The sequence below is a fragment of the Gigantopelta aegis genome, chromosome 2, assembly GCF_016097555.1.
Source record: "Gigantopelta aegis isolate Gae_Host chromosome 2, Gae_host_genome, whole genome shotgun sequence".
NCBI classification, from domain to species: Eukaryota; Metazoa; Mollusca; class Gastropoda; order Neomphalida; family Peltospiridae; genus Gigantopelta; species Gigantopelta aegis.
In genome coordinates, this window is record NC_054700.1 from 48,429,305 (window position 1) to 48,455,396 (window position 26,092).

The 26,092-nt window shown below is 37.1% G+C and overlaps 1 protein-coding gene across 4 annotated transcripts in view; it reads right to left on the reverse strand.

Moving 5' to 3' along the window:
- Positions 1 to 26,092, reverse strand: part of LOC121386554 — a 204,627-nt gene that overhangs the window by 108,083 nt on the left and 70,452 nt on the right. The window lies entirely within an intron of this gene.

Sequence of the window (26,092 nt, forward strand, 5' to 3'; positions counted from 1 at the left end):
ACAGCTGATCTGAGGAGAATTCCCACCCCTGAACTTTATAACAGTGACATGAAGAATTTATAAATCAAATATTGGAGATATCTGTACATGAGACTGAACTTTTAACGACGACTTTATAAAATCAAATAATAGACCATGGTATGTGCTTGTAAAACATTTTTCCACAGAAGTTTCATTGTTAAAATATGGGGGCGGGATTTAGCTCAGTCGATTGAGGACTCGCTTGAGGTGCTTGCATTGCAGGATCGAACCACCTTGGTGGATCCATTTAGCCTTGGACAAAGGCTGTGGTATGTGTTTTCCTGTTAGAAAAAAATGTAGTGGGTTTCCTCTGATGACTACGAGTCAGAATTACCAAATGTTTGACATCCAACAGCCGATGATTAATTAATCGATGTGCTCCAGTGGCGTCATTAAACAAAACAAATCTGTCTATCTGCCCATCTATCTATCCATCCATCCATCCATCACCTCACTCAAAGCCTAACTCATCCATGCATGCATCCATCCATATATCCAGCCATTCACCCACTCATTCATTCATCCATCGTTTTGGTCATAAATTCTTATTTGCAACATTCATCCATCTTGCATTCCATCCACCCAATGCCAGCATATCCATCCATTATCTATCCATCTGCTCATCCATTCATCCAGTCATCCATTTATCCATCTGTTCATCTATTCATCCATCTGTTCATCCATCTATTCATCCATTCATCCATCTGTTCATCCATGAATCCATCCATCCGTCCATCCATGAATCCATCCATCCATGAATCCATCCATCCATCCATGAATCCATCCATTCATGAATTCATTCATCCATCCATCTGTTCATCCATCCATCAGTTCATTCATCCATCTGTTCATCCATCCATCCATCAGTTCATCCATTCTGCATTCAAGAAAACAAAAAATGTGCTAAATTAAATGTCTTGCCTACCATAAACTTATTCAGTGTCACTGACAGTCACATAGATGAACATCTTCATGCAAAAAAAAAAAAAAAAATCATAAAAATAAATAAATAAACCTTTACAATAAATCAATTAAAATGACATTGTTTATTTGCTTTTTGCTCTTTTTTTTTGTTACAAAAGGCACTAAATGCAAAAGACTTTAACATCAGCTAAATGGAAAAGTTGATGCCGTCGCCATCAATATTGGAAAACTAATACCTATATCTTGTCTTTTCAGTTCGTAAAAGCCAAGTCATCAATAGATAAAATAACAAATTAATAACTATGATTTATCACACAATTTTTTTTGTTCTGGTAATGATAGCAATAATGCCACACTTTTAATTCATCAATATCATAATGGAATTCATCATTGCGCCCCGATGTAGTAGTAGTACTGTGATGTAAATGTGATCAGAACAAACCCCAACACGATGACACTGTGATGTATGTCACCAATCGGGAGAGTCAACACGCTGGGCAAACAGTGATCAGGCCAGATGATGGGCTGTACTGACGGCCGGTGTAAATCACCCCGGGTTACGCAGGGGTGCCCCGGGGTCAGCACCCTGCCATGTTGACAAAAACAGTCAATGTTCTCTGTATCACTGTCAGGACCTTCAGAGATTCCCTGATTGCCTGGTTAGCACCCAGTGTGAATGCACACATATGTCGGCGGCGGAGAGCAGTAAACTATGTGCTTCATGATCACTCTGTCACATGGCTCCACGATTAATATTATTGCAAAACGTATCAACATTTCAGTCGGACAGACAATCCCGTAATATTGCAGTAACTGTTTGTGTAAAGTTAATTAATGTTTTCAGGATCAGAATGATGTTTTTTTGAGATTTGTGTTAAGTGTATAATAAGATTATGCACATTTATGCATCATGTCACAACAGGAAGGTACATTCTGGTAGTATGTCAGAACAGTAAAGATTTGTTTAATTATTGATTTATTGCAAGAAACATGTATGGAAAAGTTGTTTAACTGAAAATATATCAAGTGTTAAAACTTGCACTGATAGGTCAACTCACTCCATTATCCCTCAAAACTAATCTATCCATCTATCCATGCATCCATCCATGTATCCATACATCCATCCACCCAACCCAAACCCACAACCCACCCACCCATCCATCCATTCCATCCATCCATTTATCCATTTATCCATCCATCCATTTATCCATCCATCCATTTATCCATCCGTCCATCCATTTATCCATCCATCCATCCATCCATCCGTCTGTCCATCCCTCCATTTCCATCCATCCATCCATCTATTTATCCATCCGTCCATCCATTTATCCATCCATCCATCCGTCCGTCCATCCCTCCATCTATCCCTCCATCCATCCATTTATCCATCCATCCATCCATTTATCCATCCATCCATCCATTTATCCATCCATCCATCCATCCATCCATTCATTTATCCATCCATCCTTTCACTCATCAAAACACAACTACTGCGGGATCTAGCTCAGTGTGCTGAGGTGCTTCCGCCATAGGATCCAACCACTTCAATGGACCCAATCTCTGACTGGTGTTTTTCCCATCCCAACCAGTGCACCATAGTTGGTAAATCAAAGACCGTGGTATGTGCTGTCATGTCTGTTGGATGGTGCATATAAAAGATCCCTGGCTGCAAATGGAAAAATGTACCGGGTAGTGGACTGTCAAAATGACCAATGGAAAAATGGGTTTCTCCTAAGAAAATTAGTTACAAATTAAAAAATATTTGATATCCAATAGCCAATGATTAATAAATCAATATGCTCTAGTGGTGTTGTTAAACAAAACAAACTTTACCTGAAATTTAAAGATGACCACACACCAGTGGCCTGTTCATGAGGGAGAGCAATCACGGTCACTTGCTAGACTGGTTTTTGCATCAAACATTTGCTGAATGTGAAATGATAGAATACGGAGGGTACCAGTCAGAATGTTGGCAAGCGCTGTGCCTCCTGAACTCAGCCTAGTATTCCAAGTCAGTAGGTCACCTACCTGCCAGAAAGGAGATCACTGGCAGATATCTTCCTTCCCAGACACAACATGCCCTCTGGTCGGCCTGTAACTCTACAGTCACAACACCACAACATGCTGCACAGAGCATTTACTTCCCATCACACAGATAACAGAACCAAACACTGATACCTTTAAATAGCAGTTTGTATACTGATAGCCAGAAAACAAATTAATGTGATAAAACAGTGCATGACACCTCATCTTAAAAAAAGAGAAAAACATATCAAATCATTCATTATGTTTCAAGGGGCTTGCTTGATGCGGTCGGTTTGGGATCAATCCCTGTCAGTGGGCCCATTGGGCTATTATTCGCTCCAGCCAGTGCACCACGACTGGTACATCAAAGGCCGTGGTATGTGCTATCCTGTCTATGGCATGGCGCATATAAAAGACCCCTTGCTGCTGATTGAAAAGAGTAGTCCATGAAGTGGCGACAGCGGGTTTCCTCCCTCAGTATCTGTGTGGTCCTTAACCATATGTCCGACGCCATATAACTGTAAATAAAATGTGTTGAGTGTTGTTAAATAAACCATTTCTTTCATTATGTTTCAAAGTAGAAGACTACTTATTCAGTGTAGACAGCTATGTGAAGCAGCTTCTTAAACAATGTAATTAATCTGTAAAGTAATGGTGAATTATATCATAGCAATTAACCCAACAAAATTCGCCACTTGCTAGATTATTTTGACAAGAGTACCGACAAATTAATGGCATATAATATGGGGGGGGGGAGATGTAGCCCAGTGGTAAAGTGAATGCCTGATGTGTGGTCAGTCTAGGATTGATCCCCGTCAGTGGGCCCATCAGGATATTTCTCGTTCCAACCAGTGCACCACGACTGGTATATCAAAGGCCATGGTATGTGCTATTGTGTCTGTGGGATGGTACATATAAAAAATCCCTTGCTACTAATGGAAAAATGTAGCGGATTTCCTCTCTATGACTGTGTCAAAATGACCATATGTTTGACATCCAGTAGCCGATGATTAATAAATCAATGGGCTCTAGTGGTATCATTAAACAAAACAAACTTTGTAATATAGGTTAAGCTGCATAATTGGGGAGAATACTGAAGTGGGCTTATATAACTGAGGAAACAAAATCCCTCAAATGAAATATATTTGAAAAGTAATTCCCAATTCACCATAAACTTTTACTATCTTACTGCTTTTGACAGTGTAAAAAATAAACTCATCATTTATTACACTATCTTTTTCAGCATGACAGTTATCAGTTAGTTAACTAAATGCTGCACTATGAGCTGATATCACCTTATAGTTACAACAAATGCCACCACTTTGATCCTACACTCACACATGTAGCAGAAAATGAGTGTGTGGGTTATCAGTGCAGTTATCACTAACCCTCTAAACACAATACACTGTGCCTCTAACCCAAGACAAGACATCAAAACCGTTCCCAGGTCAACACCCAAAACACCGGCTCTCTTGATCTGCCGATCTGCCCATCCACTTTGGCAGTGCTTACCACTGCTGGCCGCAGATGACTCCCAGCTCCATCCTACGGTGCCCCAGACCTGCAAGGCAAAGCAAGTGTAGGCCAGACCAGCAGATGGTTCCCAGGTCATGTAAGATTACACCAGGCCACGCAACATTACACAACAGCCAGCACTGCCAGCCAGCCCCGTCTCACATAACTCACATTAACCTCTGCCCCAGTGTAAAGTCTGGCTCACACCCTGCAGCAATAAACAAGCCTGCCGAGGTCCCCGGGGTCATGGCAGAGAGCCCCGGGGTCACGGGCCGCTGTTTATCTCGGTAACCAGGCCGGTCACAGTGACAAGACCTTGGGTGCACTGCAGTGTCCAAATAAATCCTGCATATTCGGCATTGTTCAACACCCCATGAAGGAGAGAGAAAAAGAAAAAGTCATCGTAAAACTGGGAGATCTTGCTTGTAAAGTGCCGTCCCGTATCACCGTCGGGGCAAATCGGCTGACAATATATTAGTAGAAGTGATGGTTTTAGGGCACCCGTAAAAACGGAGCACAAAAATAGCTGGTCGTAAAAGCGTGCCCGACATGGATCCCGCTAATGCTCTCTATCAGCGTAACAAGGCGAGATTAAAAGTTCTCAACGTTTTTACGACTGTATTAAAAACTGAGAAGACACTCTGTTTCGCTGGGTGAAATGGGCCAGGCAAGTGGTAGACTAGATTATTTGTCAAAACGTTATCATGGCAGAATATAAAAGGCTGACGCTGCTTAGTGGGTCCTGGTATGTAGGAGACAGGACATAAACATTTAACACTATTATATCTGTCCTAATATAAATTTACGGTTATATGGTGTCAGATATAGCAGCAAGGGATCTTTTATATGCACTTCCCCAAAAACGACAGTACATACCATGGCCTTTGATATACCAGTTGTGGGGTACTGGCTGGAACAGGAAAAAAATATATATCAGAGAATGGTGAGGTTTGATCCACTGGTAAAGTTCGCTTGATGCGCGATCAGTATAAGATTGTCCCCGTCGATGGACCCATTGGGCTTCACATTCCAGCCACTGCTTCACAACTGGTGTAACAAAGGCCGTGGTATGTACTACCCTGTCTGTGGGATGCTGCATATAAAAGATCCCTTGCTGCTAATTGAAAAGAGTAGACCATGAAGTGACAACAGCAGGTTTCCTTTCTCAATATCTATGTGGTCCTTAACCATATGTCTGACGCCATATAACCGACTGAGCTATGCCCCCCCCCCCCACACAAACGTTATTTCACCAAACCATGTAATACATGTATATACAATACAACTTAAACCTGTATTAATCAGCCACTTGCCTTAAGAGGCCACATTTTAACTCCAATACTCCAATACATGGCTGCTTAAAAGGGATTTGACATTATATTGATAGTTAAAGTTTGTTCTATTTAACGACACCATTAGAGCACACTGATTTATTAATCGTCAACTATCAATGTCAAACTATATTGATACAGAGACCCAAACTGCATATGTTCATCTGTTATGTACTGACACTCATTCAACCTCTGTTCCCAAGTGAAGAAAGATAATTTGTTTTTCATTAACTGTTGACCTGCCCTTGATTAACTCTTCTGTACCAGAAAGAAAAGAGATAAACAGCACCGAGATACCTCCAATTTAGCGGCGAACATACACACAAAAAAGAAGACAAAAAACCCAGTTATTACTCAAACCCATGTATCTGTGTGCAAACATATTGATTCCCCTTACAACCCTCACTTGACATTGCTTCATATTGCATTTATTGCAATTCCCCTGATCCCGTTTCTTGTTTGCAGGGAAAAAGTGATTGGAGGTGTGACTGGCTTCCTCTCTCTCCTGAAAGCAGCACAGACGGTAGAAGCTTTGGGAATAAATGCGGCATGAAAACAAGCGAGCGTTGGCAATTAAAGACTGCAGACAGTAGGTTTAATATATCATGCTGCATCCCAGTGAAAAGCATCAAGCAGGAAGGGCTTAACTTTGCCCCGGTGTCGAGGAGTATGTTTGGTGTAATTATATCACAGAATAGCAACCCACCTGGCTTTCACCAAGTTATGAAAAAGGATTAGGAAGCAGTGCCAGTAATGAAAGAGAAAAATGGAAAGGAAACAAAATTAAAAAACCCAACAAGAAACAAAACGGAAAGGGAAAATTTTGCATTCACTGAGAGAGAGAGAGAGAGAGAGAGAGAGAGAGAGAGAGAGAGAGAGAGAGAGAGAGAGAGAGAGAGAGAGAGAGAGAGAGAGAGAGAGAGAGAGAGAGAGGAGAGGAGAGAGAAGATAGGAGAGAGGAAGGAAATATATATAGAGAGAGAGAGAGAGAGAGAGAGAGAGAGAGAGAGAGAGAGAGAGAGAGAGAGAGAGAGAGAGAGAGAGAGAGAGAGAGAGAGAGAGAGAGAGAGAGAGAGAGAGAGAGAGAGAGAGAGAGAGAGAGAGAGAGAGAGAGAGAGAGAGATTTTTGCATTCATAATGATTAAGGTTATGATGCTTTATATATACATGTTAAAAATGTTCCTATCAAATAGTTAACATTCTCAGCCCTGGATGATGTCCATGAATGATTTACAGTCTACATTATACGCCATGGCACTGGCTTGCAAATGGCAACCTTTGATGGTGCTATCATTACTGTTATTATTATTTATGGTACCACGGGGCTTTCATCTCAGCCCCCTGGTTAACTATAGAACAAAGGCAATTTGCATTAAGTGATCTCCAACCCAGAAACATCAAATAAATATAAAATTTGTTTTATCCAATAAGGATGAATTAACCAACAGGATTTAGGAGCTTACGAGTTCTGTATGCCAAATGTATAACCAATTACTAGTAGTGTGTGTGTGTGCAATGGACTCTCGTCTAAATTAGCGCTAGCCTGATGCGCGGTCGGTCAAGGATCGATCAACATCAGAGGGCCCGTTGGGCTATTTCTAGTTCCAGCCAGTGCACCATAATTGGTATATTAAAAAGGCCATGGAATGTGCTATCCTGTCTGTGGGATGGCCGGTACATATAAAATATGCCTTGCTAGAACAGAAACATGTAGTGGATTTCCTCTCTCAAAATGACCATATGTTTGACATCCAATAGCCAATGATTAATAAATCAATGTGCTCTAGTGGTGTTGTTAAACGAAGCAATCTTTAAACTTGGATTGAAGGGGGACTGATGAAATGTGCTGGATTAGACGGGTTATGCTACAGTCACTGAATGGGACTTTGTGTTTGTCCTGGGCGGGGCGTAGCCCAGTAGTAAAGCATTCACTTGATGCGCAGTCAGTCTGGGATAGATCTCCATCGGTGGGCCCATTGGGCTATTTCTCGCTCTAGCCAGTGCACCACGACTGGTATATCAAAGGCCGTGGTATGTGTTATCCTGTCTGTGGGATGGTGCATATAAAAGATCCCTTGCTGCTAATCAAAAAGAGTAGCCCATGAAGTGGTGACAGCAGGTTTCCACTCTCAGTATCTATGTCCTCAACCATAAGTCCGATGCCATATAACCGTAAATAAAATGTGTCGAGTGTGTCGTTAAATAAACCATACCACGGCCTTTGTTACACCAGTTGTGGAGCACTGGTTGGAACGAGAAATATCCCAATTATCCCACCGACGGGAAACGCTGTACCACTGAGCTACGTCCCGCCCCCCCTCCTCCCCCGAATTGGAATGGGAAAAAACCAATCAGAGAATGGGTCCACTGATTGTATAGTAACATGGTGTGTTTATGCCACAGTTAATTTTCTTTAATAACACCGCTAGAGCGCATTGATTTATTAATAATTGTCTATTAGTTATCAAGCAGGGGGAAGTGGGAAAATTTTGAATAATAATTTAGTAAGAGTTTAAAGTCCATGACTACATAAAAAAAAAAAAAAAAAAAAACGTTTTGGGGGAGTGGCAAACATTTGGATATAGGCCCATTAATACGGTTCATTGATCCATTTGGAGCAGTCTGGGATCGATCCCTGTCAGTGGGCCCACTGGGCCATTTCTCGTTCCAGCCAGTGCACCATGACTGGTATATTAAAAGCTGTGATACATGCTATTCTGTCTGTGGGATGATCATGGTGCATATAAAAGATCCCTTGCTGCTAATGGAAAACTGTAGAAGGTTTCCTCTCTAAGACTATAATAAATCAATGTGCTCTAGTGGTGTCGTTAAACAAAACAAACTTTAACTTTGATCCATGTACAGGTCTGCCGGGGATGGGCACCAACCCCCCCCCCCCCCCGACTACTTGAGGATGAAAATGTATGTTGTTTTTTTACTTGTTTTATATAAATAGAAACAAAATCTGTATTAATCCCCCCCCCCCCCCCCCCAAGTGCTAGAGATTGTACTCCCCCTTAGATATCATTCCTTTGGCTCATTAATAAGGTTCATTGATCCATCTGTCCATGTACAGCCTAACAGTTGAGGATAAAAATGTATCTATATAAATGGAGATAAAAAAGAGGCTTATCCCCCCCCAGTGCTCAGTGGTGTATCTATGGAAAATAGCACCTATGGCAAGCACTGAAATTTGTTCCCCTCTCCAAACATCTGACACCCATCTTTTAGATAATGTCTGACTTTAATAGAAACTGTTCAGTGGCACCCCCTTCAAGTGGCACCCAGGGCACGTGCCATAACCTAGGTATGCCACTGACAATGCTAGAGACTGTACACCCCCTTCAAGTGGCACCCAGGGCACGTGCCATACCCTAGGTATGCCACTGACAGTGCTAGAGACTGTACACCCCCTCCCCCCCACACACACTTTAGATATTATTCCTTTGGGCCTGCTGTCTTCATTAAAGACCACTTTACTGTAGAGTATCATCCTCAGTCTACAGGTCAGCGGCTAATGACAAACTTGACTTGTCTTCTCCACAAAGGTTTGCACGCATCAATCAGTGCGAAGGTATGAAAATAGCGAGGGAAAGATATAAATGTTAAGTCTGCCTGGCCCTAGCGCGATCCTTATAACCTGGTCACAGACCAAGAGATGGAGAGAGAGAAAGTCGCAGGATCAATGACACCTTTGATTTGTCACTTTGTTCCTCACCCTCGATCACACATGAAAGCGGTTCGAGTTATCGGCCTGTCAATTACACGGCAATTAAAAACAGCAGTGGTAAGTTGTCGCGGGGCCTGTCCAACACGTGAAGGAGTGGCGTACATCAAAGGTTAATTGATTCCACCGTTGGCATTTCCCCGACCGCCATCAAACACAAGTGATCATCTTATAGACCAGTGCCAAGCTCTCTCTCTCTCTCTGAAAATAATAGACCATCAACTTTATGATTTTTCTCCTCTGCGACAAAAGACATACTTTTACGCGATCGATAGCCCGACAACGGATTGGTGAACTGTCTTCCTCTCTCAAGTGGATAATGTGATCGGAGAATCTCGGCTCATAGAAATATGGAAAATGTACAAACACAGACTTTTTGACACTTTGCAAACATAGGACGGATGGAAAAAAATACATCGCAGCTCCAATGCACGTGTTTATACAATTACTGCAAACGTCCCTTGGGCGATCTATTATACTTGGTTTAGAAATCAGGGCCACTGTGTAGGAAATAATAGGTTACTGAAGTGCAGAATTAATTGTTCGTGGTTGAAGCTACATCGACCGTGTAACAACATGAAAGAATTTTGTTGGTTTTCAATAGAAAAGTGAAGACAAAACAATCGACGGTATTCGGTCAATTTTCTTTTTCTGTTTTTGAGACAAAAAGAAATGGGGGATATCTTGACTGGGTATTGTACAATAGGTGAATGATATCAGAATGCAATATCTTAATAAAAATCCACACATCTTGCAATGGATATTGTCAAAGATGACATCAGTCAGCTAAAGATGCAAAATCTTAATAAATGAACAGCACCAGAATGCAAAATCTTCATAAAATCCACATAAAAATTACATAATACTGCAAACTGAATTAATATTGTGACATGATATTTGTGTGTAAATATGCACATTGGCTTATGTTTGTGATATTTAAATTTCATGAACAGCCATTGATATCTGCAGTGCATATCTGGTATGAAAACAATATGTGCATATAAAAGTTCATGACTTGAATTTGGGCGCTATATGCACACACATTATTTCCCAAGTTTATGGTAGATAAATTATACAACCAGAATACAATATCTCAATATCTGAAGTGAATATCTCAAAATCTTGATAATTTGGACTAGATATTAGTTGACATGTGAATAACATGCAATGTGGATTAAATATTGTACAACAGACAACTGATTTTAGAATTCAACGACCAGCTGTTTAAACCAGTGGTTTAAGACAAATCTTCAAAACCAAGGACTGAATCAGTACAACTAATAATTGAAAACATAAAGTTGACTCTTGACTTGGAACAACTAACGGTTATATCCATGCATAATCAAACCTGAAGTTTATTTTATATGTGTGCAATAATAATGAAAAAGAAAATATTAGACAAGTGGACACAATATTTCAATTAAATCCATTTATTTTGGACCACTGATAATGTACCACAAAAGTTTGTTTTAGCTTAAAGGAAGGGTCAATTAAGGCATTTGGCCTGGTATGCATTGTCTACGATATATAATGCACATTATTGCTTAATATCAACAAGTATAATCGCATAATTAATTAATAAAATGGTTAAATTTGACCACTATTATATATAACGGGCACAGCCATTTTGTACCATCCCAGTGAATACGCCCTCTGGTGAGCTGGTGGTTACGTAATACCTAACGTGTTACATCAGGAATTAGTCTTCGAACTGAAGAAAAAAAACATACCTGATTTTTGCAGATGCATCGCAATGTTCTGTAATAATATCCATCCCAATAAGCCAGCAGCAAGTATATATTATTTTTCAATACAAAATAAACCACCATTGTCAAAGTGTTGAAATAACTGTATTATTTTTTGTACATAAATTAACCCATGTACTGAAATAATAATCGGAAAGTTTTCTTGGTTAATTGGTCTATATTTAGACGGTCCCCAGACACCATGTCTAGACACATTAAAAAGATGTGCCTCTTTTATTAAGATCACTTGGTATTGTGTGATAACCGCGTGGACACCCCTCAAATTGTAATGGACATTATTAGCTGTCCTGCTTTATTACTGTAAGTAATTCTGTAAAATCCTTGATTAAGTAGACTTTCCCATCTAAAATCACAAAACTGACCAATTACGTAGTCACAAAGAAAAGACAATAATCACTTGGGTATTGTGAGTGGTCGGTTTTGCTCGAACGTACCCTACCAATAGGCCTAATAATATGCATTTTTTCTTTGGATTTTTTAAAAGAGAAAAATACTATAACTCCATTTCGTTCTATTGATGCAAATTGAAATATATAGTTAAATAGTTTATTATACTATCAAGTCACTTATGTTGTTTTACAAGTCAGGTTGATGAAAGCAGAGCGCCTTGTCGTAAATTAGAGCGTTTGTCTACACTGTGCATAGAGGAGTTGGACGGAGCTGATGTTACTTCGCCCCAAACTATACCATCAGACATTGCAAAAAAAACCAAAATGACTGCCCCCAGTTAGCAGGAATAATCATGGTATTTTATTAACTCTAAAATTAGACCTTTTTCATTTGTTAAAGTGTCAGTATGTGTTGGTGGTCCGGATATGCATCTTTCCAACACATAAGGCTCTTGTTTGAGTTGACCCTCCCTTTAATGACACCACTAGAGCACATTGATATATACAATTACAAAGACAGGAGCTTGTGCACAGGGTGGGTTATGGCAGTCGAATCCTTCCATGAACCTAGCAAATGTTCTTTTTGTTTCAATACTTTTTCAGGGAAGCATGTCTTAATCCCTCATAAATTTTGCTAACCACAGTTTAGCCTCCTACCCTCTTCTAAAATGTATGCACAAGTGCCTGGACACGCCATATTTAGTTAAAATATACATAAATCAGCTTCTAGCTACCTTTCCATGACCTGTTTTACGTAATGATGTCCCAGCTGGTGTAATGACGCCATTTTCTGAGGTTTATCAAAGAATAACATTAAGTTTTTCTTAGAATTGAGGAAATCGTATAAACGCGGAAATTTAGTAATTATAACAACATAAAAGTGGGTATATAGTAAGTCCAAACTGTCTATGCTGACCACTAATGAATGAATAAATAAATGTTAAATAACGATACCCCAGCACTATTTGTTTGTTTTTTAAATTGGCTATTGGGTATTAAATAATGGTTATTGATGATCAACATCAATTTAAAATTCAAAACTGATTAATAAAAATAGTGTAGGCCGCTATGAAAGAGTTGCATTTATGAGAGACATAATGAAGTATGTTAATATTTAAATGTTAAAAAGATAAAAATAAACGCTATGATCAGTCCATAAAAAAGAGTAGTAAAGAAACCAATATTGCACTGAATTATCAACATAAAATGAAGTACATATTTGAAAACATACTACAGAACTAATCTTAAAATTTTCAAGAGAACAAATAGCTATGTGAAGATGGCCTTTGTAAATACAGTAAATATATTAATTTCTATGTAAAAGGACCACACCTAATTTTAAACACCTTTTATGCTGTAATATACAACCCATGAAGTTAACCCATAGCCAGTAACGGTTCAGGCATATTTACCATGGGCATCTGTGAAAAAAAGAAAGAAACATTTTATTTTCGGTTATATGGCATCAGACATATGGTTAAGGACCACACATATATTAAGAGAGGAAACCCGCTGTTGCCACTTCATGGGCTACTCTTTTCGACTAGCAGCAAGAGTTCTTTCATATGCACCATCCCAGATAGGGTAGTACATACCACGGCCATTGATATACCAGCCATAGTGCACTGGCTGGAACGAGAAATAGCCCAATGTGCCCACCGACGGAGATTGATCCCAGAACGACTATGCATCGAGCGAGTGCTTTACAACAGGGCTATGTCCCACCCCTCGGCATATATGAGTTCAGACTTGCATGAGAAAACCTGCCCATGGCACACACACACATGCATATTCCCATGAAAAATCCACTGAACCCACAGACACCCCACCACAAAGACCAATTAAACAAATCAAACATATCTTTATTGGATAAAGCAAGAAATCAAATACATCGTTATTGAAGGAGTCACAGCACTGATTAACCGGATACAACTGTACACCGTTTAATCAGTTGCCACTTGTGACATAATAGAAGACCCTGCTAACCTTATTACCCCGGGACAATGCCTGAACAATTATTTACCCAACCCAGTGCATTCATTATCACCTGAAACACCACCTTACACTGGTTCTCTCTGTGAGAACAATCAGCATGTAAGAATAGATATCCCGGACACAATGTAATACAAACATAACTGACATTACAATCTGACCCATAACCGGGCCTCAGGTGCGTTAGGTGGGATGAAAAAAAATAAATGCAAATAACAATTAGCGTGGATGTAAAACATTCAACAGTATTCGATGGTATAAACCGGCCTCGGTGGTGCAGTGGTTAAGCAATCGAACTACAGGCTGGTAGGTACAGGGTTTGTTCTAGCCAGTGCTCCACAACTGGTGTAACAAAGTATGTACTATCCTGTCTGTGGGATGATGCATATAAAAGATCCTTGCTGCTAATCAAAAAGAGTACCGTAGCCCATGAAGTGGCGACAGCATGTTTCCTCTCTATATATCTGTGTAGTCCTTAACCATATGTCTGATGTCATATAACCGTAAATAAAATGTGTTGAGTGTGTCGTTAAATAAGGCAATTCCTTCCTTCCTTCCTATATACCCAGATTCACTGATTTATGAATTACTTTTTTTTTATGAAATGGAGCTATAAATGTGAAACTTTAATACTGAGCAAAATGTTACTGCCAGACAAGTAAATAATTATTATACCTATCTCGTCTTTTTACTTTGTAAAGGCAGGACACAAATATATCATTATGAAAGATGGTTCATAACATGGACAAAAGAAAATGATTTATACGTATTTCAAACTACGAAAAAAAATTACTTATATGTTTCAAACTACATTACTTCTATCGTATCGTATGTAAATAATAAGACTTGGATTTCATTTAAGAAAATGTCATTTTCAAGTGGCCTACACATGTGTACCCTGTGTGGACTCCACAGAGAAAATATGGGATAACAATAGTTGAAAGTCTAAAAGGTTTAAAGATATATTACCACAGGACTGGAAATAGGAAGTAAAATATGGCCTGCTGGTTTTTTTTTTTTTTAAATAGCAGGCCAAAAGAAATATGGCCTGCTAGCAAAACATGTATGGCCTGCTAGCAAAACATGTATGGCCTGCTAGCAAAACATGTATGGCCTGCTAGCAAAACATGTATGGCCTGCTGTAAATAACAGCATAAGTTGAGTGAAGGGTTTGTGACAGTGTGTGGCGAATTAGAACCTCTGAGTTGTATTTTAGTGATTATAAAATTAAAATATAACAGAAGCACGAGATCAGCCTCAGCTATATAAAACATGAGATGCTCGTACCTACATCATTTAACAACACACTCAACACATTTTATTTACAGTTATATGGCGTCGGATATATGGTTAAGGACCACACAGATATAGAGAGGAAACCTGCTGTCGCCATTTCATGGGCTACTCTTTTCGATTAGCAGCAAGGGATCTTTTATATGCACCATCCCACAGACAGGATAGTACATACCACAGCCTTTGTTACACCAGTCATGGAGCACTGGCTGGAACGAGAAATACCCCAATGGGCCACCAATGGGGATCGATCCTAAACAGACTATGTATGAAGCGAGTGCTTTACCACTAGGCTACGTCTCGCTCCAGTTACCATTTAGATGCCTGTGACAATACACATATATATAGCCACGAGAAAAACCTGAATGTCATACCCATGATGATTTATGATGAATATTAAGGGAATTTTTATTCGCTGTGTAATGATGTTTTTTTAAAACAGACGTCAGAATTTTTGTTTATGGTCTAAAACTATGTCAAAGATCCATTGCCAGTAGAACATAAATGCAAATCATAGGGCAAGCTTCATTACTGTTGTGTCATGTAAACACTATAAATTAGGAAAATCTACAATGCCATTAAGCATAAATAATCAATGCAGAAAGTTTACTGTTACTTACATGTATCTGACTAATCTTCCCAACTGCAAACATTTTAAAATTTTGAAATGATTTATTAATCATTTGCTATTGGATGTCAAACATTTGGTAATTTTGACATATATTCATAGAGAGGAAACCTGTAGTATTTTTCAATTAGTACAAGGGATTTGTTTTTTTGCACCATCCCATAGACAGGACAGCACATACCACATCCTTTGATATACCAGTCATGGTGCACTGGCTGGAACGAGAATAGCCTAATGGGTCCATCGATGGGGATCGATCCTAGACCGACCGTGCAATCATGTGTGTGCCAACATTTACCACTGGGTTATGTCCTGCCCTTTCCAAGCTTTAGGTGAGTGTTCCATCACTGAGATACATGTCGCTTTTGCTCGTCTGAATTTCAGTGGAATGTATGATTGCCTTTCCCATCCAATGCCCCATGACAGGTATATATAAAAATTCATGGTATGTTCTGTCTTGTCAATGGGAAATTAGTGTACATAACAAATCCTTTGCTGGTTTTTGGCAGAAGTAGCCTGCGGTAGCTGTGGGTTTTCCATCTAACCATCTAGACCAAATGTCGAAAAAATCATTTGTTGGTGTTACTCAAATTTAATAGCCATTTGTTACAATGTGCTGAGGCCAGTGCTTGAGAGTAAAAATTTTGTGCAGTATCCCAGTTGGCTACAAACATTTTAAAATCTGGTACCCCATCTGAGAATTTAGTATCCCACTCAAACGTTTGAATATGGTTACCTGATATTCAAATGTCAAGCAAGCCAATTTTAATTTTAGTAAATAGAAAAAGGTTTTATTGGTTGAAAACCTTTTATAATGGCTACTTGTCTTTTCGGTGTATTTCAGTGAGGAAATATTGTTACAGCGTAGCATTAGATACGAGCTTGAAACTACTAATTAACTTCACTGGTAAATGACGACTTTATCGTTTCAGGGAAAAATAAAAATGACAAAACAACTTTATATGATATCCCGGTGGGATACTGGGTTCTTAAAGTCTGATATCCAAAATTAAAATCTGCTATCCCTGGGACATCGGGATACCATTAATCTCGAACACTGGCTGAGGTGTCGCTAAATAAATGTTCCTTTTCTTTTCTGCTTTTTGTTTTGATGGTTTAAAGATCTGAGCCTAGTTGTTTAAAACATCCATTAGTTAACAATGGGTTTTCTTCTCAATATTTTGTGTATGAACAAAAACAAATGACGAAAAAAAGATCTCCTTAAGTTGTTCTATATACCCAGTGTGGGACACAGCCCAGTGGTAAAGCGCTCGCTCGATGTGCGGTCAGTCCGGAATCTATCCCCGTCAGTTGGCCCATTGGGCTTTTTCTCATTTCAACCAGTGCACATTGACTGGTATATCAAAGGCCATGGTATGTACTACCCTGTCTGTGGGATGGATCATATAAAAGATCCTTTGCTTCTAATCAAAAAGAGTAGCCCATGAAGTGGCAACAGCGGGTTTCCTCTCTCAATATCTATGTGGTCCCTTAACCATATGTCTGACACCATACATGTATATCGTAAATAAAATGTGTTGAATGTGTTGTTAAATAAAACATTTCTTTCTTTTTCTTTCGTTCTATAAACCAGGTAATGTTTCAAAACATCTCTTCAATTATTATTTGTTTTCATTAAATGTTGGATTCCAAACACTTCTCTTAACCATATGTTAAGCCAGCTAAGATGTTTAACTGGCCCCTGAACCACAGTAAAATGCCTAAATATACTAATCACATAAAGAAATGCAAATCAGGGTTATGGTTGGTTTGAAATCTGAATAGGTTTACTTGATACAGACGTTTAATTCTATGAAATGATAAACAGTATATTAACATGTAATTCTATGAAATGATAAACAGTATATTAACATGTAATTCTATGAAATGATAAACAGTATATTAACATGTAATTCTTCTCAATCTCATTATGTGTTAATCACTTCTTCTTTTTTTTCTTTAAAAAAAAAAGAAAAAAGAAAAAAAGAAATTAATTTTACTGCCAAAAATTATATTTGCATTTCTTTTGGTTTTCAGTATAGCTGGACTACAGAAGAGCAATTCTCTAAAAGTAAAGTTTGTTTTATTTAACGACACCACTAGAGCACATCAATTTTTTTATCTTATCATAGGCTATTGGATGTCAAACATATGGTCAATCTGACACTGTTTATTACAGGAAATCCACTGTTGCCACATAGGCTACTCTTTTATGACAGGCAGCAAGGGATCTTTTATTTGCACTTTCCACAGGCAGGATAGCACAAACCATGGCTTTGCTGAACCAGTTATAGATCACTGGTCGGTGCAAGTGGTTTACACCTACCCATTGAGCCTTGCGGAGCACTCACTCAGGGTTTGGAGTAGGTATCTGGATTAAAAATCCCATGCCTCGAGTGGGATCCGAACCCAGTACCTACCAGCCTGTAGACTGATGGCCTAACCACGACGCCACTGAGGCCGGTAGCAATTCTGTAAGTTCATGCATGGTTTCCCCATGTATGACAACACACTATGACAAGTAGACCATATCAAAGTATTGTTAGTACACATGTATATTGATGTTACACCTTTACACAACAATAAAGCTGTCAAATTGCTCTTGAAACCTTCGTGAATCAATTCACTTTCTGCCAACCTAAAAAGTCAGTGCTTATTCTTCCGGTTAAAGAGTCTATTGTCTGTGAACTTTATATAGACAAACTTCAGTGGATTGTTTTGGGTGTTTTTTGGGTCAATACAAGACAATTTATAAGCTAAGTGTGTTCACAGCACTATAACAGGATATGATGACAAAGAGTACTTTACAAGAGAAACATCGATGACTATCAATAAAGGTTTTCAACAAGACACGGTGATGTTTTCGTGGAGTACAAAGGAGGAATGTTTCTTTAACCCCACCACAGCACATTGTTTTAATAAAGGACCAGTAAGTTAATGGTAATTAAAATACTAGATATAAAAAGTTAAAGTTCAAATTCAAGTTTGTTTTGTTTAACAACACCACTAGAGCACATTGATATATTAATCATCAGGTATTGGAAAAGAAAAGGAACACTTGGTCATTTTGACATATAGTCTTAGAGAGGAAATCCACTATATTTTTCCATTAGTCGCAAGGATCTTTTATATGCACCAGTACAGAGACAGGATAGCACATACCACAGCCTTTGATATACCAGTTGTGGTGTACTGGCTGGAACTAGAAATAGCCCAATGGGCCCACCACGTATCAAGCGAGCACTTTACCACTGGGCTACATCAAGCCTTGGGATGCTACGACTACCACACAAGCTACTCCATAATATAATGGTGGACAAAATGATCGTTTCATATATCTAAAAGTACTAAACAGATTGTATTAGATTAATACTATATCCAGAAATTAAATTATAAAGAAAATGGCAAACAAAAGGAATGTGTGTTCAACGACACCTCAGCACATTTATAAACTATAGCCATTTGAAATCTAACACTAGGAATCCATATATTCAAAACTTTATGCAGCAGTTACACTTAAGTGTTATGCCGGGGGTGGGGGTGGTGGTGCTGGGGGGGGGGGGGGGGTAACTGAACTTGTAAAAATAGATATAAAATATGTCAAAAAGTCTAAAAACTGCTTAAAAATAGATATATATGATTCCATATGTCCGGATGTTTTTTTTAAAATGTAGTTTCTTATGTGGTGTCTGGTATATTTATATACTGTTGCTTATGAGGCATGTTCATTCACACCACGTATGAAGCAATTTCTATCTGATATGCAGATGAATCATATCAAAGTGCTGTCATCACACATAAATAATAGCAGATTATGGTTCTGAGTAATTACCACAACTATATCTAGGAATTTTTCCAGCTTAAAATTATACAAGTGTGGTCATTGCATCATCATCTGGTTTACACAGTGAGACAAGAAACATGCTAACACCATTTTTAATTGCTTATTGGTGTTCATTTGTTGTTGTCGTTTGTTTATTTATTTGTTTATTATTGGTGGGGTTTTTTTGGGTGTTTTTTTTTTTTGGGGGGGGGGGTTGGGGGGGGATTTGCTTTTTAAAAAATGTGTTTGTATTAGATGGGGGACTATAAAAAAGTGATAAACAGTAAGTTACTCTCTTGTGGGCTTTTTATATGCACTTTTCATAAACAGAACAGTACACATTGTATACTGAAGACTTTAACAAACATGGTTATAATGGGAAAACAACACCAATGCATCCTCTAATGGATTTTTCTTTTATACAGATGACTATCAATAATTATACAGACGACTATCAATAATTATACAGACGACTATCAATAATTAATTAATTTTGATGACTGGCCAATAGACCAAGTAAACACCATCTGTAGACCAACAATACTTTTACCTTGAGCATCAAAATAAGCGATCATTAATTTATATTTTTAATCTTCAACTCTTCCAAATCTACGTTAATAATAATAGATTTCAGTATTATTTTAAAATTATTGTGAAAATTTACTTGGGCATGCATGTTCATCTGAAGGTTTCCTATATCAGCCGAGCACACTTGCAATGCTGTTACATATTGATCTATTAGAAGTTTCTTTTATGCTTTCATAATTAGCATCCACATGCTCCTGCAACATCTGTAGTGACAACAAAATGCACCAGCATGAAGCTGTATGGTAAATATTAATTTCTAAAAATTCCAAATTATGGATTAATGTTTAGTGATTATTTAATCAATCGGTAAAAATATAATGTATAGTACGGTAACTGAACATAAGACTTTTCTAAATCATTCTGTATACGTGTTGATTGATGTATGGAATTAATGAATGGGTTTCTTCTAATATATCACTTCACTTGATCATACAGTATATTCATCAAAATATTTAATATATATATAGATATATATAGTCTCAAATGTGTAATAATTAATTTAATTATTACAAAAATGTATTAGAAGATGGGGCAATGGACATAATAAAAATTAATCATATTTTGTATTGAGCGTAAATCCAATTATATGATGTAAAAAAATAAATAAATAAAATAATAAATAAGACAAAACAAAATAAACAAATAATTAAATAATTAAGACCAAACAACAAAAACAAACAAAAGAAACAAAAAGACAAATTTTCCCACAATCCTGTTTTCAAAATGGCATAGTTTTACTGCAGGCTAGCTGAACAGAATTTTTACAATATTACCTGCTTCATACCAGAAAATATATAAGTATTTTAATTTTTATTTAAATCTTACTTTTTAAAAATAAACCTATATTTATTGGAGTATGAAATTTATTTATTTTAATTTTTTAAATTATATTATAGAAATATATTTCTGTGGAAGCATAAAATATAAGGTGGTTAAAAGGGGGCACAATATTTCACCTGAACCATTGTTCTGTTCACGTGTTATTTATGCAACTTTTAATTCATGTGTATTACCGCCAAATGGTTATGTGATGAATCGCTATGTTCTAAAATTAAAAGTCACAAAGCTACATCTAAGTATCAGCAGAACATTATTCATGCATTTCATAGATGCGTTTTAGTTTCTATTGTACGCTGATTTAATATCTAGACTGAGTTATAGACATTGATGCTCAACACATCAATAGTCCAATTGTAACTCAAATAATAGGTGGATATAATTCATATAATCGAAACAATCACACTCAACTATATCAAATATCTAGACTGAGTTATAGACATTGATGCTCAACACATCAGTAGTCCAATTGTAACTCAAATAATAGGTGGATATAATTCATATAATCGAAACAATCACACTCAACTATATCAAATATCTAGACTGAGTTATAGACATTGATGCTCAACACATCAGTAGTCCAATTGTAACTCAAATAATAGGTGGATATAATTCATATAATCGAAACAATCACACTCAACTATATAAAAAATCCTTCAGATATGGAATACAATACCCCTTGATATTAGACAACAGAAGTCAGTTGCGAACTTTAAATGCAGCCTGAAACAATATCTCATGGATGTTTATTTGGCTGATTAGTTTTTATTCTATACTGAATAATTATGTTTTGAGACTTTATAATTCAATATCGAAACAACACTCAACTATACTAAATCCTTTCCAGATGTCTGTTAAATGTACAGAATTTCTCTAGTCAATATGGACGTTTATGTAGTTTTTTATTCTTTATTATAATAGTATAGTACTTAGTATACATGTATTTTCTTGTCCAGTGTTTCAATGTATTGCTGAGGGCCTAGTAAAAGATTAGCTTGTGCTAAACCTGTCACCCTCATTAAATAAAGTTATTATTATTATTATTATTATTATTACTAGGTAAAGATCACATGCTAAGACTTCTGGTTATCTAAGATTTTGAAATACTGTTCCCTGGACCCCAGACTATTTTTCTACAATTATTTATTTACTTACACATAATCACATACCAAAAACAAAAACTAATATGTCTTAAAATTTAAACAATTGTTGTTGGGTTTTTACTCTTTCCTTATTTTTTTTAAAAATATGAATATACAATTTTGTTTATTGACTCGAATGACGTCATTTTGGATGTCCTTACATCAAAATAAAGTTATGCCTAACATTTTTTGTTTTCTTGAACGCTGGACAGCTTTCAGTGTCAAAATGCCATTGAAATGTTTTTATTTGATGACTATGAATGCATAGGTCAATCATGGAGTGTCACCCAAGTATGTTTGCTTAAATGTCAATAAACCTAGTGCTGAGACCTCGACTAATTTACATCTAATTTGCAAAGTTATCAAATTCTTAAAGTATGTGATCTGAAAAATATCACATACTTTGATTGCACTGAAAATGTAAGATATATATATATATATATATATATATATATATATATATATATATATATATATATATATATATATATTATGAACTATTGGAGTTCAACATACTATCAACCACCCAAATTTGTCCCACACATATACCCATCTAACCTAGAATTTTAACTGTATAATGTCAGCTTTGCAAGCATTTCAATATTATTTATACCAAAACTACTTGCAAAATCGACCGTTCAAATAAATCACTTTCCTGTCCTATTTCTAAGATGGCAACATTTCTGTGTCATAAAGCTTGCTGAAATAAAATCCGAACAATTAACACCTCAATACGTTTACAATGTATAACGTTTCCAAAAATTACCAGACAACTTAATACAATGTCGGTGAAGTGTTTCCATTGTCGCAGTGTGACAACATTTTCACACGAAACCTGAGCAACTTTTGATCAGAATAAAAAATATTTTCACAAAGAATTACAAACAAAGGATTTGTCTAAAGAGCGACAAAACCACAAAATACATTAGCAAAGCGATCCTATTAACAGCAGCGCTGTTCATCTATTCGCTTGGCTGTCTGATCAATAATTTGTTCAGCACTTGAAATTAAGTTTGTTACTGCAGTGCAAGGGAGATAATCCATGTTCACTTAAACTGTCAAAGATGTTGGCAACATTCCTTACATGACATTTTGCCTACACTTGTGTAGGAATTGGGGGGGGGGGGGGGGGGGCATGTGCCTTCATCTTTTTACACTCTTCCCTTTCAGTCTGTCTCTCCCCTTCTGTTTCACTCTTTCCCCTTTTACAGCATCATAAAAATAACTCGTAAACAAAAGTCAAAATAATATTAGTGGGATGCCATGCATTACTTTTATTACTAATATCAGAAGCATCATTAATTAGTCAACTTGATAAAGAAATAAGAAACATGTTATTATTTCACTGTCGAATCAACATTCAAGACAAAATACACATTAGGTATTTGTAATAAAAAAGAAAATATAAAAAGTATTTGTTATTGGCCATATTAGTGCATTGGGGAAACAGTAAATAAAAATTCTCTGAAATAAAAGGTCTCACAAACCATAAACTGGTTTGGTGTTTTAAAACAACATTGTCAAAGATCCTAACTGAGGTTGTTTGTTTGCTTTCTTGTCTTTTATTCATAATAAATCTTACTTAATGTTTTGGGTTTTTTTGTGAGTTTTTAAAAATTGTTATTATATTCTAATTAAAAAAACACCTAAAATTAAAGGGATATTCCTGAGTTTGCTGCATTGTAAGATGTTTCCAACTAATAAAATATTTCTACGATTAAATTTACATATTAAATATATTTTCTTATTTAGAATATCAGTGTCTGTACATTCAATGTGTTTCTGGTCATCTTAATATTTGTAAGGAGTCCATACTGGATTCTGTTTTCAAATAATTTTGTATGTACGAAAAATATTTATTTTAGGAAATAAAATGAAATTTAACTTAGTAAAAATATTAGAATGACAAGAAACACGTTTAATATACAGCCACTAATATTTAATGCAGAAAAATATATTTGATATGTAATTACAATTGTTAAAAAGGCTCGGTTAGTTGAAAACACCTTAAAAGTTGCAGCAAACTCAGGAATGTCCCTTTAATTATTTATTTTTAACGTGCTTTGAGATGGCCCATGTTCCACTGATCTAAAATGTATAGTTTGCAGCAAATGGAGCTAAACAGGAAGACATAACATAGAAAAGGAAGGAAGGAAGGAAGGAAATGGTTTATTTAACGACGCACTCAACACATTTTATTTACGGTTATATGGCGTCAGACATATGGTTAAGGACCACACAGATATTGAGGGAGGAAACCTGCTGTCGCCACTTCATGGGCTACTCTTTTCGATTAGCAGCAAGGGCTCTTCTACATGCACCATCCCACAGACAGGATAGTACTAACCTCAAAAGTTGATGTTGTCAGTGGAAAACTATAACATCTATAACTTATCACATTGACAGAAAAAAGTATTTACAATGAGAAAATATTACAGGCAAAATTATCTTCCCAACACCCTGCAAATAACTGAATATGGAATGAATGAATGAATGAATGGATGGATGGATGGATGAATGGACGATGAATGGATGGATGGATGGATGGATGGATGGATAGATGAATGGATGAATGAATGAATGAATGAATGAATGAATGAATGAATGAATGAATGTTCAACAACACCCCAATATGAAAAATACATTGGCTATTGGGCATCAACTATGGTAAATGTATCAATGAAATGATATAAAAATTCAAATTTAGAATAAAATTCAGTACCACTATCTCTTAAGAATTTCAAAATGATTCCATCAGATTTCTCCTACCTAACATATATCTTTTCCGAATTTATCACTACATTACAATAATTCAAACAGTACACTAAAATCCATTACTCTTAACATCAATAGAAAACAACATACAATTTTTTGGAAACATTTTTTGTTTGTTTCCAAATTCATTTATTAACTGAGCTGAAGGCCAGTGCCGGGTGCATGATCCTCGATCTAATTGCTTTGTTACAGCGGAGCAGCATAAGAAGCTGGAGCAATATTAACCTGCTTGCTCCCAGCCACCAGCAATGTGGTGAGCACTGGAGCAACAACATAAATCAGATTTGTCACCTACACTGTACAGGAAATTATAACCAAGAGAGAGATAAAGATGGAAGGGAAGGAGAGAAAAACAAAAAAGAGGGAGAGAGTAAAAGAGAGAAAAAGAGAGAGAGAGAGATACAGACAGAGAGAGATACAGATAGAGTGAGTGAGAAAAAGAGAGAAAGAAAGAGAGATACAGAAAGAACAGACAGAGACAGAGCCATAAAGAGAGAGAGAGAGAGAGAGAGAGAGAGAGAGAGAGAGAGACAGAGACAGAGAGAGAGAGACACACACACAGAGAGATAGCGAGAGACAGAGAGAGATAGACAGGCAGACAAACATACAGAGAGAGAGAGAGAGAGAGAGAGAGAGAGAGAGAGAGAGAGAGAGAGAGAGAGAGAGAGAGAGAGAGAAGAGAGAGAGAGAGAGAGAAATAGTGAGAGAGACAGAGAGAGATAGACAGGCAGACAAACATACATAGAGACGGAGAGAGAGATAGAGAGAGAGAGACAGAGACAGACAGACAGACAGAGTGAGACACAGACACACACAGAGACACACATCCCTGATCTTTGACGATATGTATGATATACGATATGCACAGTATGTAGTACTACATACATTTTCACCATAAATTTCTTCTTTTTTTCTTAATATATAAACAAAACAAATCAACCATAAAATGCCTGTCAAAGAAGATGTTATATTGCAGCACACCAAATTAGTTTTTCAAGTTGTCCTTGAAATAATAATAATAAAAAAAATAAAAATATATATATATGGCCAGAGATGCAATTCAGTAGAGACAGGAAAGCACATACTACGTCCTTTGTGGTGCACCCAGTCAGTTGAATTGTGGCTCTCACCTGAAGTGCAGTGGGTTGCAGGATTGATCACATCTGTGACTTTTCCCACATCCCTAATGGTGCCCCATCACTGGCACACCAAAGGCTGTGGTATGTGCTGCCTTGTATATAACAGCCATTCTGAGAATACTGCTAAAGCAATTCGTATCCCCTAAAAGGCCTAACAAATTTCAATTCATTTCCACT